Source organism: Thunnus albacares, chromosome 6, assembly GCF_914725855.1.
Source record: "Thunnus albacares chromosome 6, fThuAlb1.1, whole genome shotgun sequence".
Lineage (NCBI taxonomy): Eukaryota > Metazoa > Chordata > Actinopteri > Scombriformes > Scombridae > Thunnus > Thunnus albacares.
In genome coordinates, this window is record NC_058111.1 from 17,637,303 (window position 1) to 17,656,000 (window position 18,698).

At 39.4% G+C, this 18,698-nt stretch overlaps 1 protein-coding gene across 1 annotated transcript in view; it reads left to right on the top strand.

The window, feature by feature from the left end:
• Positions 1-4,438: 4,438 nt before the first annotated feature.
• Positions 4,439-18,698, top strand: part of grik4 (glutamate receptor, ionotropic, kainate 4) — a 305,728-nt gene continuing 291,468 nt past the window's right edge. The window contains exons 1-2 of the mRNA XM_044354238.1: positions 4,439-4,486; positions 5,428-5,594. The gene's annotated coding sequence lies outside the window, so the exon portion shown is untranslated. The remainder of the gene's footprint in view (positions 4,487-5,427; positions 5,595-18,698) is intronic.

An 18,698-nucleotide genomic window follows, 5' to 3' on the forward strand; every position in this document is an offset into this window, starting at 1 on the left:
TTTTATGGCCTTTTTCAATGTTCATATGGGCACTTGACAAATATTTTAAGGCAGACTTGAAAAATTGTAAACCCATGACAGTGCTGCTATACCTGAATATGGTGTTTTGGGTACTCTTTGCATCTCTGAAGAACTCAGTGACTCTTCCTCCTTGTTACTGAGTGACAGCATGTCTGTGACACATCAACCTGCATGATTGCATTTTGCAACAGCTTGGGCTGATATGCAAGATAATAACAGTGATTTAGCCAATAAGTTTGGAGAATAGTGAATCCGTATTCGGCACAGCTGTGTGTTTGTCCCAGGGGGCTTATGAAAAATTAATATCAACTCTCGGCCTGTATTATTAGACACAAATATCCCATTACATTTCCATTCTGGCCACATATAATGGAATGTGGATGATGGGTACCACTTCATTGAGTCCTACTTGAAGCATGCTGATTTCATTTTTTATCAATAATAGATTATGAATTACACAACACAAGGCTGATTGTATGGTATGCAAATTGCATTAGTGATAATGCACTTCAGGGTATGGCAAATCTGCTACCATGTTTGTGCTTATTACAATGTAACTCATTCATTCACTGTGTTATTCTTGTGGCTGTGTCTAAACTCGCCTGCGGATAACTCCAGTATCTACTGCAGGTGATTTCTAAGGAATACAAAAACCCACTGTGTAGATGTAATCCAAGAGCAATGCAACAAAAAAACACATCCCCAGTCTGCTATCATGGGAAAAGCATCCCTCAACTGATTTTCCTCCCATCTGCTCGTACGTGACACGATTCTTCGATTCTCCAAGCAATTCTCTTTTGAGCAGTACGGTTGCATGTGGAAGTGGGGTGTTCCTCAGTATTTCTCTGCAGCCTCTCCACTGTAATGACAACTGTGGCCTGATTGATGGGTGTATTGTGGGTGGGTTGGGGGTGAAAATGTCAAGACATGATTCTCAGATGTCCGCCGCATGGCTCTCACGAGCAGTTACATCAACCTTCACCTTTTACTGCAGTGTTTGGTGTTTAAACAGACATTTAAGTCCACTGAGCATGTGATTAATCTGTGTTACAGAATGGACATCCCTCCGAGCGTAACCTTCACCATTTCTCCCACCGCATAATGAACTGGTGACCATTCTAGTGCAGGAAAGGTTTGAAAAAAAATGCTTAACCAACAAGTCACAGGGCAAGACAGAGCAGCAGTATGACCTTATTGTTCACCCATTAAATTCCCTCAGATCTTGACAGATGTAAAAGTGCAAGGCTGTAGGCTGTTTGCTGATTGGTGATAAGGTCAGGAACTCCTCTCTAGAGATTACAGTGTACTTTTCACCTGTTCAGGAGGGAGAACACCTTGTTGCTATTCTGTCTGTGGTCTGTAAATGCTGCTGATACACACCCAGAGTAAGAAATATTAAAAATTAATTCATATTTTAACGTGCCCTGAGGTGCAGTAAACAGGTAGGAATAGATTTATTTATAGGAGGTTGCATTAAAGAGATGTGCTCCTCTCTGAACGTATAGTGTTATTTAGGTTAATTTCTTTTGCTTTATGATAAAGGTCATAATCTCATTCTTGAACATTCGAGCATGCAACCACATTTTTTTTTTTTTTTTTTTTTTAAAAGATGGACTTATCGTTAATATGTCATTTTTCTTTGATGTCAGACGAGCTTTTGCGACTCAGACTGCTCTCACATGTTGAAGAAACGCAGCTCCGGAGTTTTCAACGCTCATATAAATGCATCCAGAGTCCGGAGCGTGTTGCTTTTCACGTCTGGTCAGCCGTGGTGTGAGGAAGGCACCAAAAAATCCCCTCTTGCTGTGTGTGTGTGTGTGTGTGTGTGTGTGAGCGCAAGAGAGAGAGAGGGAGAGAGAGGGAGAGAGACAAGGAGACAAGACTTCGTCGCCTGCACCTCAATCTGCTCTGCATCTTTCCACCGGACCGCAGTGGATACAGGCAGCCGACTGTACAGGACTACATCTACAACACAAAAGATGTAAAGGAGGTTTCGTGTACAAGAGCGTCTTTCACTGGTCTGGTTTGTTTGGAGAGAGGAGCACAGCACACATAGAGAGAAATCGCTGCCTGGCTTTTTCCCTTTGCGCTCTTGCCTCAGTGGTAAGTGGGATGCAGGATACGCAGCATCACCGGTATCCTTAAGCCTAATAGATAGACCTTCCAGTTCAGTAGGCCGATCAGATTTCAAGGCAAACCGAGGTGAGGACTGAACAGGAAAAAATAAAACTCTTCATCGACCTGAAAAGGACTGCTGCTCACCGGGGGGGATAAAGTGAGGAGGGATATTTTCCAACTATTTGGGATGTGGATGTTTTTTAATTTACCGGGCGCGCTAATGCCCCTATAAAACAGGAATGATTTGGTCATCTGAACAGATTCAACTGGACTGGTGTTGATCTTATCGTATTTTTACCTGCTCATCTGTCTGCCCGGAGAGTCTCGTCAGAGGGAGGCGCGGAACAAGATCCAGAGAACTATACCGGGGGAAAATTGAGTTACATCGCTGTATTAGGCTTTTCTTGCAAAACGGCGTATTCCTGCGGGCAGCGGGGGCACACACACACACACACACACACACACACACACACACACACACACACACACACACGCACACGCACGCACAAACCCGTGCCAAAGTAACAAAGAATTTATTTGAAACCCGGGACAAGACGCAGCACACGGATAACCAGGTAAGGCAATTAAGTTTTTAAAGTGGATATTAAAACGCATCATGTGTAAGATGAACAAACAGAGCATGCTTAAAAGGTTTATTGCAAATTTGAAAAAATATGTTGCCTAAGCTGCGTCAATGACTGACTAACCCGCCTTCAATTTAAGGCTATTGCTCCATTATGCAGCAGAAGTTGAGACATTGATTATTCATCATATCACTGCTGATGTTTAAAGCTGTCTGGTTTTTACTCCAAATACTTTAACAACCAGATTTCTATATGTAGCCTATATATATATTTTTTTTAGGTGTGTGTTGCCTTGGAAAACTCTTGCTGTGTAGTCTAATTGTTGCATGTTGGATGAATGGAAACTGTCCTTGTGCACCAGTGATTGGAAAGAAAGGCTCAGGGTCTCACTAAGGGCTCACAGATCATTAATTCGTGGTAGGCGCAAGTCGAGGACGCTTTAGTCGTGACGGATGATAGGAAGGCTTAACACAGTGATAAAGTATTCACTTTAAGTGGAGTAATACAGATCAAGCTTAAATTCATTAAGGGGGATGATCGATTGGTGTTGCTGTTAAGTGTTGAAATAAGACTCTTAATAGACTTGGAGTTTGGATCTTGATTCATTAGGATTTTTTTTAAATTTATTTAAAAGAAACAAAGAAAGAGGAAAGTGATAAATGTGATGTAACGAGAGAGATAGGAGAGGGTAGTTGGGGGAGCATGAGCACAATTTTGGCACCACCTTGTGGTTCAATTTAGTGCCTGATTTGGCTCCACTCATTGCATCCACAGGTTTTATGTTTATTAGCCTTTTATGGCACGATGGTCGAACCCCATTTTTGTTTATCCTCTCAAATAATTAAAGTGGTAAATTAAAATGTGGGTTTATCCTTACACAAGGCAAATAAATCCAGATAAAATTATTTTATCTGGGTTTGGCTTCCACTACACACCTGGTGAAGGTTTCCACTGAGTATTTCTTAATAATTGCTCTCTTCTTGTGTAAACAAACCATTATTTGTTTACACAAATTTTATTTTTTTATTTTTTATTTTTAGCAAAATAGTCCTAAGAACTTAACTGGCAACTTCTTGGTAACCACCTGTTCGTGCTGCACTAGTGCCAGCTGATGCTAGCATTTCTGCAAGCTCAAGTGCTTCGTGTTGATCCCAAAATGAATAAATGCTGCGCCCATAAACTCAAACTGCTTTGCTGGCTCTGTCTTATTATAAGTCAGATATTCGCTCTACAGAATCCATTTCATGTTCGTAAGTTTATCTGCAGCTTGGCAATTCAAGTTCACACAGTGTTTGATGCCAAGTGTCACAGCTGATGCCTCAAAGGAACACTTGGATTTTTACGGCTCCGTAATTGGGGATGGTGATAATGTTGGATAGGCTTTGTGCAATTACGAATTGGGTGCATATTAATCTATTTATTGTTCTGCAATTTCAATTATAGCAGAGTTTTCCTTCCAAAACGCAGATAGTCCTGAAAGCCAGAAATACCATATTTGGGAATTTAGTCATTAGGAGCATCAGATGATGAGTATTTTGACATCGCTGTATTGGTACGCTACTTTTACTTAAGTACATGATCTGAATACTTGTTCCACCACTGCCTGCAGGACACCCTTGATGAAGCTATCCAGACTTAAGGAGTATTGTCCTTTTCATGTATCAGTCCTAGCTTTGTGTTTTTCCGAGGCTCATTGAACGCGGCATACGATCACGCGTTCTCACTCCGGTAAAACGACTGAAAGATGGTCGAGGTGAATTTTGGTATGTTAACTTTAATTCAGTTTCCTGCTTGTGGTGAAGAATATTCCGGCAAGTAGGTAGGTTAGGTTAATTTACACTTAATTTCGGAATAAATTGCGTTTCACCTGGAAGTCTGTATGTATTTCGCTTTGTCACCTGCCGGTAACTTATGTTTATGCATTGTTAGCATAAGTTGGCATTAGCGTCAGTATAGAGGAAAACACTTCTCACAGGTTGTTTGACATTATTTACCGCTGTTTCGAAGACATTTTCTGACTTTCTATCTAGTTGAACAAAAAAACCAAGATCCCCTGGGCTGAATTTAAAAGATAATAATTAGTAATAATTAGCTTTAAGTGCTGACATGAGCTAATGTTACTACCTAACCTTAATGCTAACTAGATACGTTAACTTCATTTTAATAAATAAACTGACTTATAATGACTTACAATGACTAAATGAATATGTATTATTCATTATAAGTTGCCCCTTTGCCTTTTCAGAGGTCTAAAGCAGGAGAGGGAGAGAAATTTTTGATGATTAACATTAATTTTTCTGAAGGGTAGCCTATTAAAGTCTATGAATCAAATTTGATTTTTATTGCAATAAACATCTTTAAAAAAAATTGAATCCAAATTAAGTTTGATTTTTACACATCACGTTACATTATCAGTAAAATGAAATCCTTGGAATCCTTAATTTTGTCAACAGAAAATTGTAAATTTATCACATGATATGAAATACTATTATGATAATCCCACTGAGACGCAATATTAAATAATATTAAACTATTGCCAGGCCATCAGTCAATTTTAATAGACTTTCATGTGTCCATATATTTAATTACTAATATTGACTTGACTAGATTAGCCTCAGACAGACAGTGCATTAAAGTTTCTTTAAATATTTCACACATTTCACATACAACAGATGTTAGAAAGGGTTTACTGTGCTTTTAATAGAGTACTGTAAAAGAGTGGAAGGAGCAGCAGCTCAGCCCAGCAGGCCCAACCCACTTCAGCATCAAGACAGCACAGACAGGGTCAGTCCAAGTCCCACACTAGCAGCAGAGCTCGAGCCAAGTTCTCAAGCAAGAAGGAGGTTCAGTTAGCAGATGAATGACCTACAGGTAAAGTCTCAGTAACAGATGTTTGGGGCCATGGGGATTATGCATCTGGATTCTCAAACAAATACCATATTTCTATTATTAGGTGACACCAGTAAGGCTTTATGGCTGTTTTTGTGCTGTACTTGGTGGAGGTGCAAATTCTGGTGGATTACCCAATTTTATTTGTCGCAAATTCAATTTTTGTGTCCTCCTGTGCCTGTTTGTGAATTTCATGGCTCTCTTTCATGGCTCCATTTCTGAGATGGGTGGAGTGGCATTGCTCAGTTCACTCTCTGGGTACTATTTATTTGTTTGTGTGCTCCAGAGTCCACTCGTTTGTAATGCTGTGCGTTACGAAACAGATCCCCTGTTTTAACAGAGCAAAATGGGGCATTGTTGACAGCTGGCGTACCTGGAGCAGTGGTTGGCAATTAGGTCCTGCCAAAGGCCAGTTTTTCAGCTCATTGGGGGCCACTGCTGGTTTACTGGTGCAGTGGAGACAAAGTACTTTACATTTTTAATTATTTTCCTTTTTTTAATATTATTATTTTCAATCCCATTGGAAATGGCCCACAAATTATCCATAAGAGAAGCATAGCAACTATAGTATACCTAGTTTTACAGCTATATCAAAGGCCAGATTTGGCCCACAAGCTGCTATTTGTACACCCCTTGATTACATGAACAAATGACTGGAAGTGGTCCAGGCTTTAGATACTGTATACTGTATTATCTTATGCTTAATGTAGATACCAATAATCATTCTCCATTAGCCCCAGAACTGATATTCCAGATCAGTGCAGGAAATCCTTAATTTAAGATAAGAGACTGAATTTTATAATGATGAATATTCATAATTATGGTAATCCAAGTGCTGAATACTACTTTTTGTCAAATGTTACAGGATTAGTAGCAAAAAGCAAATAATAATAATCAGGGCAGTGGAACTTTAAAAGGAGATGTGTACACCTCATTTGCAGAGGGGCCTGCTATTTATTCAAGTGTTCATTGTTATCTGGCAGATTAACACCACTACACATCTGAACCACAGTTCTGTGAGAAATTACCGTGATATTTGGATGGATGAAAGGTCAGAAAAATGAAACAAATATGACAGGCTGAAGAGAGATTTTTAATTCTCATAGCAATTTAATTGCGGTGTGTGTAGTCTCGGTATGTTTCAATCCTTCCAGCGTTTCTGCTTTCACACTCTAGTCAGACAGAGTCAATACGGACAGTGTTTGGATCCATTGGATTTCCGTCTTTAGCTGGCACCTTAAACTGCCTGCTTCGGTAAGCAGTCTGTTCACTGTGTGTGTTGTTGTACCTTCAGTGAAACATCCATTCCATCTTAGTCGCACAAAATGATTAAGTCGTTTCAATCAGGTGCAATGAACTAATTATGGCAGTTGCTTGCTGAACAAGCTGTGACAAGTATAAGCTTAATTAAACATAAACACGTTAACCAAAATGAGGCAACACTATGCATCTTATGCACTCCAATAAAACAAAATGAGAAGACAAGGTCAATACTTTTATGTTACAAGCTACGGCCTCAGAATACAGTCTTGGACCCTAATTAAGTTCACAGTATTTTTCTTAACAGTATGAGCACTGGTTTTATTCTAACTTTGTAATGTTTCTTTAGCATAAATACCAGAGAAGTGTTGATTTTCTTGAATTTACAGATGTTTTACATGAGTGAATACATGGCCCAGCTCTCAGGGTTTGTGTGACTTTGCTCTCCGAGGTCTTGACTGATTGTGTTGAAGGTTAATTATCATCAGCTGCTTTCTACCTCACAGTGAGGGACAGAGTGACAATCACTAGTCCTTAACAAAGTCTCTTTCCTGTGAGTGGGATAGAACAGCGCTGTCGTGCTCTGCATCTGTCCTACTTCATTTACCCAACCTTCACTGCAGCATGCTCACACTCATGACTTCATGCTCACACACATACTCAGCATACATTAAATATGGACCTTTTTAGGACTGAGGTCTGTGTGCTGAGCCGGCTTCCTGTTTTCATCCTTGCCTTTATAGGTCATATTTAGCATATTCATTGTGCTAATATAGCTGGTGGAGTCATTTACTCAAGGTTACACTAACAGCGTCCTTCACATGATAAACACAGCATCCTAAACACAGCACCCTAATGGCACTCAGGTATGCCTCTCCACCTTCCTGATTTCCACTCATACTAACCATTACCGGACAGGCTTCAAGGTTGAGTATTAAGGCACATCCTTTAGAGGGGACATATTATGCACATTTCCAGGTCTATATTTTTGATCTGGAGCTCTACTGGAATATCTTTGCATGATTTACAGTTAAAAAACCTCATATTTATCTTATACTGGCCCTTTACACAGCCCCTCTGTTCAGCATCTGTCTGAAACAGACTGTTTTAGCTCCTGTCTCTTTGAAGACAGGCTAAGGACAGACTTCTGCCAACTCCAGAGGCTACGTCAACAAACAATAGTAGGTGGATTTCACTTCTTTTTCTCATTCTTTACTTCAAATATAAACTTCTCAAATACATCTATACATACTTGAGCCCAAACCCGACATTACAACAGTATATAAATGACAGAAAATAGGGTTAGGCCGATGGCTGACAGTCATCGATCACTGAGCCACTTCCATCGTAACATTGAGATTTAAAAGACCCCCCCACCCCCCACCCCCGGCCCTACCCGTGGTGAAATAGAGGAGGGAGGGAAACTTAGCTCGACCATAAATGGCAGCGAAATGCAGTAGACGCTCACACTGAGCTGAAATGAAACAAGTGCACATAAATTAGGTAAATAACATAAATAAACAGTGCCTTCTGCGTTTTGCTGTCATTTATAGTTGCGCTTAGTTTCTCTCCTCTCCTCTGTTTCACTGTGGGTGGGGCTGAGCGCTCTGTGCATGTTTGAGTGTGTGTCGTCTGAGCGGAGCAGAGGAAAGACAGTGAACCACGTGAAGTACTTGACTTGACAACAACTACACTCGTTATGTTACTGTAAGTGCAATAAAAGCTTTGAGAGTAAAAAGCCAATAAGAGTATTGCCCCCCGCCTCCCCCCCACCCGATATCATTGTCCATTGCGATGTTTCAATGTGGACAACCCTAACAGAGAATCACAAAAAGCACGTTATGCGTTGTGTCTCCTTTAACAACCACTTAAGAAATGTGCCAATTTAAGAGTTGTTATTGATGTAAGTTGGCTTAAAAGATCCCTTGTAACAGCATTGATCTGATATACGCTTGTCACCATTTTTGTGGCATTTTTGCCATTTTCTGGGTCTGGCACAGAAAGATGGTGCCATTCTTAATACTGCTTAGAAAGCTCTTATTGGCTTGGTTGTTGTCAAACTAAGGAAACAGACATCATCCGACCTGTTTGAATCGCTTAAAAAAAACAGAAATGTGGGCAGCAATCCAGATGTCTGGAACAAACATAATTTTGAGGTTAAATACAGCTCATCTTGGCTTCAGTTGCCTTGAAATACACTTTAAAGTTTACCTCCACTCAAAAATGTGTTTTTATTATTGTTCTTTGACTTGGATGTGCAGAGTTTGACACTAGAAGACTGTTTTCACATTAATGAAAATTTCACTTCAACTTGTAGCAGAATGATTTGTGACATCACAAATAGTTTGCAGCCAATTGCGGTCCAGTGTGCAACCCACACAAGTGTGATGTGTAAACCTGAAGCTTCCAGTGCACAAACACAAAGAATTGGCTTTTCAGTGAAGGAGGAGACATTTTGTGTCCAACAGTTTTTGAAAAAATATTTCCATATTCATCCTAGATTCTGGATTTTTTTAATGAATAAGAAGGAGTAGATGTAATTTGAGAATTTCTAATAAGATAATTTAACTTTTTTGTTGAAAAACCCTGTCAGACACAAACTGTTATTTAAAGCAGAGTTTTTATATGTCTTAAAACATGTCTGGAGGGGATCTTTGAGTTATAAAAACTAATTTTGGTTTGCCTGTGAGTAAGCCAACTTGAAGGGAAAATGTCATGTTAGAAGTCTTTTGATAATTTCATTGATAATTATCAGTTGGCCTGTTGAACAAACACAGCTCACCAGTACAAATTTAATACAAAGATGACCTGTTCATGTGCATATTGTGTGTACAATTACACAGTTAACCGAGAGGTCTAGTTATATCTAAATCTAACTAGCTTAGGCCTTTCAAACTTTAACTGTAGAGGCTGATGTTACTTTGTAGTAGTTATCTGTTGTACCTGTCATGTGGAATCAGATCATTTTCACAAACAGTGGCATTGTGTCTGCACAGTAAGCTTTCAAACTATGTTATTTTGTAAAACCTAGTTTCAAATCTTCAGATATACTTTCCACTGTGGAGCACATCGTTAGAGATGTTATTTCTCACTGGTTCTGGTGTTTTGTCTGCACATCATTTTGACTGAGATGAATGAAGTGATATTACTGTCATCCAAGCTCCCATAGGTCATTGATTTAGTTACAGGAAAACAAAATCCAGAAAGTCAAGATTGATTCACTTTCAGTAAAACTGATCCACGTTCAAACTGATTCTTGTTCAGTCAAAACTAAACCAAGTTCACTCTTCCAGTAGTAATGCTCGCTGTGTTTTGTTCAAATAGTCACTGTTAAAGAAGAATCTTGCTGCTAAGACGCTGCTGGAAAGCCCAATTATGGGGATCAAAGACAACTCATACTGGGTTACATTCTGCAAGCATGTACTGTAGTATTCTACACTATTCATTGATTTTCAAACTAAGGAAGAAGAAAGGGGCAGTGAAACTTTTAGTTTTGTGTCTCACAGTATATCTTGAACTGATGTGTAGGGAGATTTTATTGTGAAACAATAGTGACAATGATAGAGGGTATTAAAGAAATTGAAGAGGAAACAGTCTGGGGGTATAAATAAGCCTAGCTCCTGTAATATCATAGAATTTAAGGTCTGTCATCCAAGACCTTAATAAACTATTGTTCCTTATTGTTACTCTGTAAAACTATTTGGATTTGTAAAGAATCCCACCTTTGTTGTTTCCTGTGAGGACAGTAATTTTCTAGTTTTATCCCTTGTCCTTTATATAGAGTTTTTTATACAAATTTTCAAAAAATGTACAGTATGTTTTCTGAGCTGTATTTTATGCACACATTTATTCAAGAGTTTTGAGTAAATAGTCATCAGTGGTGGACCAAACTGCCTTTTGGTCTGTTTGCATCCATTAAATGGACAGATTGCTAGGATGTCAGACCTACGAGTAAATAAAATCTTAAAGTCTACTCAAAAGAGAAAAAAGTTATAGAAGTGGAAAGCCAAAGAGAGCTTTCTGCCTCTATTTTGAATAAGTGCCAGGCTGAGCAAACATGATATTACCTTTGCAAGGGCCATTTGCAATGTGCTGACAAGAAAAGTGAAGTAAGATTCATGGTCTCATAGTGTTTGTGATCAATTGATGGATTGGACATGGGAGCCCAGATCCCCAAAGTTGTGAAGGTTAACCAGCTACTGCACATCCATTCTTTAGCCTTTGAAACATGCATACAGCAACTACCTACAATGCAGGTGAAAGACATGTCATTTACCTGGATAGTGGTGTACTTGAGGGGGAATTTGCATGAGCCATTTGACAACCTAAGAGTACGCACAAGACAAATCCTCTTTCACATACTTAATCCGTTTTCAAAATGTAACAGAAGGAAAGAGAGTGACTACAGGGGCCTCTTTCTAAAAACACAGATCTTGGAGATAAGAGATGAAAAGCCTGTACAGAGTTGTAGTTTTTTGCAGAAGATGTCTGCTTTTGTCACATAACATCTTTGCAGCCCAGTTGCAAGCACCATACTGACCAGGTAACAGCCTGGTCGTTGAAAATCACTGACCTATTGTATGTACATGCTTCCTCTTGGGCTTAGTTCTTTTCTCATTTTTCTCATGACAGTATGCCTGTGTCTGTGTGCACAGAGTGCCTTTGGGAGTAGTTCATCTGACTGTCTAAGATGATCCATATCCACTGCGCTACTTGTCAACTGTTTGGACAGTGATAAACGAGAGGGAGAATATGTGCAAGGCAGGCTGCCATAGATAAAGCACCTGCATGGATGCTGACCTACCTGTGGTCAGGAAAAAAGCTAGATGGACACTCTATAGATACACTGTATGAATTCCTTCCCCACACAGTCAGTGAAATAGTGCCACAGTCTCATAGTCTCTGTTAGCATAATGATACTTACTTACATTTTTCAATGATGCTTTTGCACACAGTATGTAATTTAGGTGATAGTAAAACAATTTCTTTCCTATATCATAAGACAATCCATGTATACTTTTATGTATACATTTACTTGACCTTTACATTTTAAATAAAGCTAAAGCACTTTCCAGCAGTGAATTAAGGTTTAATATTGAGCTTTTTTATTACACATGAACACATAGAATAAAAACTATGACAGTACAGTAGCAGATTTTTTAATGAAGGCCATCAGATTAAGTTTAGGTTAAAAAGAGTTCGTTCTTGTGCACTCCCCTCTCAGTCTTCTCCCAGCGTACCATTTAGTGGTATGCAGTGTTCAAATGAGAGGGCATATTGATCGATTTCTTCCAAGGTAAACTAAAGCTGGTGCCTTGAGTCAGGCAGTTGGCAGCCATTCATTCATGCAGTATCACAAAGCCGTTTAGGTCACTGTACATCAGGGTAGATTTCAAAGAGGACCTGTATAATGGACTCTGAAATGGTCCTGAGTCTCAGGCTAAAGCATAAGGAAGGGAGAGGTGTGTAATTTCCCTTTGCCCTATGTTATCTTATCACTTACTCTTGTGGTAAGTCATATGTTAGAAATAAAGCACTGAAAACTGAACATAGAAATACAGTTAGATGCAAAGACATGAATTATCCAATAGCAGCACATTTTGTTGAATTTGATCATCCTATTTCCTCTCTAAGATATATTGGTATTGAGAAGGTATCACTCCCCCCTAAGAGGAGGCAACTTGGATGTATTACTTTCCAGGAGGGAACACTGTTGGATCCACTGTCTGAGAACCCTGTCACCTCATGGATTGAATATAGACTATGACTTGAAGTGTTTATTGGATATTTAGATTAAGTTGTTTTAATGTTCATCTAGAGCTGAGGTTTAACTTTTTCTTTATATTCTTTTATTCTTTATATTATTTTATTTGTCTATTCGTTCCTTTCTTTCTTTCTTCTATTAGAAATCTATTCAAAATAAATGTGTTTTTCTAAAATTTTTGAATATACTTAACCAAAAGTTGTAATGTAAAATTTAAATCTCTATATGTGGTATGAGACATAACGGTTCTTGCCACTTTGAAGTGATTTGATTGGCTGTAGTTCCTGTCATTGTTAAGAGTTTTGATTCATTGAAGACCTCTTGATTGTTTTTTTCTCACCCTAATGATGGAACATAATTGTCTAATCACCATCAGATGTGTTACTAGGGTGTGGCCTGAATAACAGACCAGTGCCTGTGTCCTACTATTATTGTTGATCTTGAAGAAGGCCTGAGGGCTGAAACGTGATCTAAATAAAAGAGAAATGCATATGGAGCCAGAGTGTGCAACACCTTTTTCCTATTCTCAAGTCTACTTCGAATGATCAGCACCTCACTTCAACCCTTGGTGTGCGTTACTTTTCCATTATACCGTTGCGCTATGTTGAAACAGATAAATGGTCTCCTTGCTGTAGCCTCGCCCTCATTATTATGCTACAAGGGAGGTTAGAGTTTCACCACTGCAAATCAATAACACATTAAAGCTGCAGGCAGTGATGATCGAGGCCTCGCACCTCACGCGCGTGGGAGGGAGTGGCATCCATGGTATTGCTACTGGTGGTCGGTTGAGACACAGCAATACAATTACCAGAGGGCAACTGACATGGATATACATTTTCATGAATATTGGACACTGCATGTAGGAGATAACTATCACTTCCTCTGTCCACTGTGTGGTGCTAGAAAACATGCCACCCACTTAAAATTTCATGTAAATCAAAGGAAGTTTGCAACATAAGACCACACTTCATGTTGCCAGTAGGTGGTGCTACACAAGTGGGTCATTAATGCAGCAATACATTTAGTGGAGGCTGCCTGACATGCATATATTTTTTTATGAATATCAGATGTTGCATCAAGGAGTTAAATGTCACTTCCTGTGTCCGCTATGTAGCGAATATTGGAGCAACTTTATCCCGACCATGGCCTGCCATGCAGTTTTGTGAGTTTTTGAGCACCCCTAGCACCTCAAAAACAGCTTCCTGTTGCATAATGCTTCACCATGGCAACAGCACTTGATGAAAATTTACTATTTAGCATCATCAAGGTCTTACAAATTAGCTGACCAAATTTTAGGAGGATCTGGTTAACCTGCTAGGAGTAGTTTGTAAGTAAGTAGTATGGGGCCTATAACTTCCTGTTGCCAGTAGGTGGCAGTATTACTGTGATTCAATATTGGCCTGTACATGTCTTCGGACCAGGACTCTAATCAAATGTGAAATTTGGTAAAGATCTGGTGATGTGGAGTTGTGGACAAAGCATCGAAATTCGCCACATTGCCACAGCAACGGCGCTAAATGAAAAGTCACAAGCTTCACAATGTAGCATCATCAAGGTCTTAAGGCTTCTGACCAAATTTGAGGTGGATCTGGTCAACCTAGTAGGCAGAGGTCGTAAAAGTACAGCACCTGTAACTTCCTGTTGCCAGTAGGTGGCGCTATGACTATGACTCAGTACTGACACATATATGTGTCAAGGACAGGACTCTTATCAAGAAAGAACTGTAGAAATTTGGAGCAGATTGGACAGTATACATTCGAGTTACAACAACTTCCTGTTTCATTGCGAAACATCAAAATTTGCTGTGTAGCCACGTCAACAGTGTTCCATGTAAACCGAAAAGCTTTGCTATGTAGCATTGCAAAGGTCTTTAGATGTCACAGACCAAATTTGAAGTTGGTCTAGTTAATTCTGTAGGAGGGGTTTGGTAAAGTACAACACCTATAAATGGCAAAAATTGCACAGTAAATTCAAAATGGCTGACTTCCTGTTGGGCTTAGGGTAAGGCTCCAAGAGGCTTTTTTGTAAGTCTGGAGATGTTACATCTGCCTACCAAATGTTTTTCAAGGTGGTGACTTTGAAAATTGTTAGGGGGTGCTATTGAGCCAACTTGCCACTCTGATGCCCAAGACCCATATCAGATATCAATTTTCAAAGTTTCAATGTGCAAAATTTAGTGAGTTTCGAGCTTAACAAATAAACTAAACTAACAAAGCATATTGGACAGAGCTTGCTCACTTTTTTGAGGTAATCATCCATAGTCGTGTTTCGACCGCAGGAACTTCCCCCAGGTACTAAGAACCTTTTGAGGAACTCTGTTCTCCTACCTGCGTTTCCACTGGAGGGAACAGGGTCTAAAGAAAGTTCAAGATTGCTTTACCCCCAAAAAATCCCTGCTCAGGGGGTAGTACAGTACTCTCCAAAAGTACAGGAACTTTTGGGGTGGGGTTTGCAGGGATGACTGTTGCTGATAGGTCAAACACACACAGTGCGGCTGCTTCAACTTGTGTGCCGCTTCATTCATAAAACAAAGAAGTACTCGAATCGATTTAGGACCATTTTAGGACAAAGGAAGGACATTTCTCTTCGTTTGTCAATGTCAAAAGTAAAGTAAGGCATTGTTGTTGGCTTCCCAACTCATTTAAAAAAAGAACAAAAGAAAAAAGAGGGGTGCGAGAGAGCTGAGAACACGAATGAATGAGAGAAAGAGAGACAGCGTGGCAGTGGTCGAGTGAGGAGAGATGGAGTGACGGTAGAACAAAGCCCTTGAGTAAGAGAAATAAAATGTTATTCTCTGATTGTTTCACAGCGGTTACGTTCTAAAGCAGACATAAATAACCATCAAACACTCAACAGATGTTATACTGTGTAGACAGACGCTCTTAGTTTCAATTTCATTTTCCTCTTCTGCATTTCTCCTTTTCATTCATTCATCACATCCAACTCGCATCCGATGCAGCAGTAAATATAAAGAACAGGACAAATCTGTGTTGTTTCCTCATATGTTAATACTTTGTCTCTAAATGCTGCCATCATTTTTAAATTCCTCATGGGTTTCTACCTGGTTCCTCAGATGTGGTGGAAATGCAAACAGGGCTGCACTACAGGGACTTTAAAGTTCCAAGTTTAGTCTCTGAGATTAGTTCCTCTGGGTCCAAACTACCTGGAACTTTTGGTGGAAACGGGGCTCATGATTTAGCTCTAATTTCACAGATGGCTTGAACTGCCAGTGATTGTTTTTTGAGCTGAATACAGGGCGCTATCATTTGCATGATGGAGCTCTGTTTTTTGATATCACACTGTCTTCTAATAATCTGCATTTTGACCACATTTTGTAAGTCTAAGGGGGTGTAATTCACTGTGCACAGAGAAGAACTTTCTATAGCTTTTATTCAGCACTATCCTGGTTGCATGATACTTGTTGCCATAGCAGCCAGTCCTTACCTACCACTTTGTGTCATTCTGGTGATTAGCCACAAAATGTAAGTTAATGTATGAGTCAATCAATACAGGAACACAGTGAAAATTAGGCTCTGTCATGTTGTCAGACTGTGGCTATTTAGTTAGATTGGGAAATAGTGTGAAAGGGTAGAAACATACTGACTCGATGTCTCCAAAGCAACTGACAACTTCTACTACATTCATTCTTTTTTCTCCACTGGAAGGTGTTATTTATTTATATAATTTTCCTTCTAACAACATAATGCCGGGGCAGGATTTTCTTTAACATGTAGAGCTATGAATTTATTCAGTTTGAGATAGACTTCAGAACCTTTTTTTATAAGAATCCAGTAGCTTCAAGATAATATAAACTAACTCAGGAGCAGCAGCCGTAGCACAGGCTGTGTATGGTCAGCCACTGTGAAATCAGACATTTTTTAAAGACCCTGCAGCAAGTCACAGCATACAGATATTTTCATTCCTGATACAACAGTCAAAAACAACAAGTAGTACAAAATTCCCATACAAACAGTAACTTAACGCTACTCTTTCCTTCCAATAGCAACATGAAAAATAGTGGACTGAAAGTAACGTTAATATTACATCCGCTGCTCTTGGTAATGTTACATTAGTTTACCTTACCCTAAGAAATGTTGGCTTGCTTCCCTGCATGTTTTCGTAGTTTGTCCCAGCTGTCTCGTTGCTGCTTGTTGTTCAATTCTCAGTGGGTTGTAGATGAATTTAACACTAGCCCATAGATCTGATTTGGTAACGATAACATTACTAACAGAGACATACCTCTGAATGAAAGATATTTTTTGCTTTTTTAATCAGTGGTAGTACATCAGTCAAGTGGCTAAATTAACTTGAGTTAAGTTGAGATGTTCTGAGGGGGCGGAGGGTACTGTTTTACTAATCAGGAGCTGTGTGATTCCACAGATGCATGCAGGTCGTTGAGTAAGACTTTACATAGCAACAATAATTAGTTCATTAGTTCATTTCTTTATTCGTGCGTCTTTCACATTATCATTTAGTTTTTATTAGTTGTTGGAAAATGTAATACATTTTGTCATAGTTCTCATTTTCAGAGGTTACTTTTTCGTTTCCTTTTTGTTGTGGAAAAAAAGTTTGTCAACAAATATTTTTCAGAGTTTTTGTTTTCGTTGCATGAAGACTGGTGACAAATTAAAGGAAAAATGTGAAAAAATGAGCAGAGCAACGTAATAAACGCAAATGATTTCATACAGGGGCACGAGGGGTCACTGAGTGGTTTGATATTGATGATCAAGTGAATCTTACGCTATGGCCCTCACAGTCACCAAGTCTCAATCCAATTGATCACCTATAGGAGATTTTGAACCAGTATGTAAGGCGGCGCTCTCCACCACCATCGTTAAAACATCAAAAGAGGAATATCTTTTTTGAAAAATATGGGCATCCCTTCAGTAGACTTCCAGAAACTTGTCAAATCTATGCCAAGGTGCATTGAGGCTGTTCTGGAGCATCGTGACGAACAACACCTTACTAAGACACTATATGTGGGGTTTTCCTGTCATTTTTCACCCATCTGTATGACAGTTTGTATGTATCTATAACTGATTAAGGAACTTCATCAATTTTCAGCTCAGTGACAGTTATTTGTAATAACTTCCATGGACTGATAACAAAGCCACTATGCTGGAAAGATGCATATGGTGCAATTTGTGAAATTCTTTATTACATGAATATCTATTCAGCTTAAGTTCAGGTATCCCCTCCTGGTCTCAGCTCTGTAGACTATCATATTAATCTATCTGTGTTTCCCTACTTCTCCCATTGGTGCGTGCAGAAAATGAACATTGTTAGAATTGATCCTGGTACATCACTCCTAAAGCTCCCCATCTTGTGAACCAGCCCTCCGTGCCTTCCCAATTCCCCCTTGCTGGCCCGTATGCCAGCCAGCTCGGCTGGCAGCCTTGCACTTCACTTTGATTTGTGAATGTGAATTTTATCAAACATCAATATTCTCTTTTGAATCATATCCAAATGGGCATTTTATAGTGCTGCAGGCAAGAACGAGCACTCTGCTCAATATTGTGTCTTTCCTAGCATTGCCAGACCACCTCTTATTCCCTCTCAGTTCAAGATGAAAATTAGAACTCTGCTCCCCTTCACTTGGCCACGACAAGACAATCTGTGAGCAGTAGATTTTATATTTCTATGGGTTGTACTGTAGTCCCAAAGGCAAATATGATGTCTAAGACCAGAACAGGCTCTTGTTCTTGTCTTGGAGTCAGTGTTCACAATAGATTGGGATGCTTCATACTGACTGAGGGAGAATTGTGTTGCTCAGTAAATTCTTCCAGTCCCCAGAGTGTAATCCATACCAGAAAAATTGTACTCATTTCTCATGTAGGTTTTAACAACTGCTGTGATTTGTCTTTTGGTGACAAAGGACACTAGCTGGTCAGGTCCCAAAGTGCTGGACATTGTGGTCTTCAGTGCATGGTTTTCCGTTACTTCCTTGTTTCCCTTTTTTTTTTTTTGTAACTTCTTTTTCTCCAGCCATTCTTGCTTTTCCAACTTTAGTCATTTTCTTAAAGCTCACATTTCCATTTTCAATTTTCCTCTCTGCTCTTCTG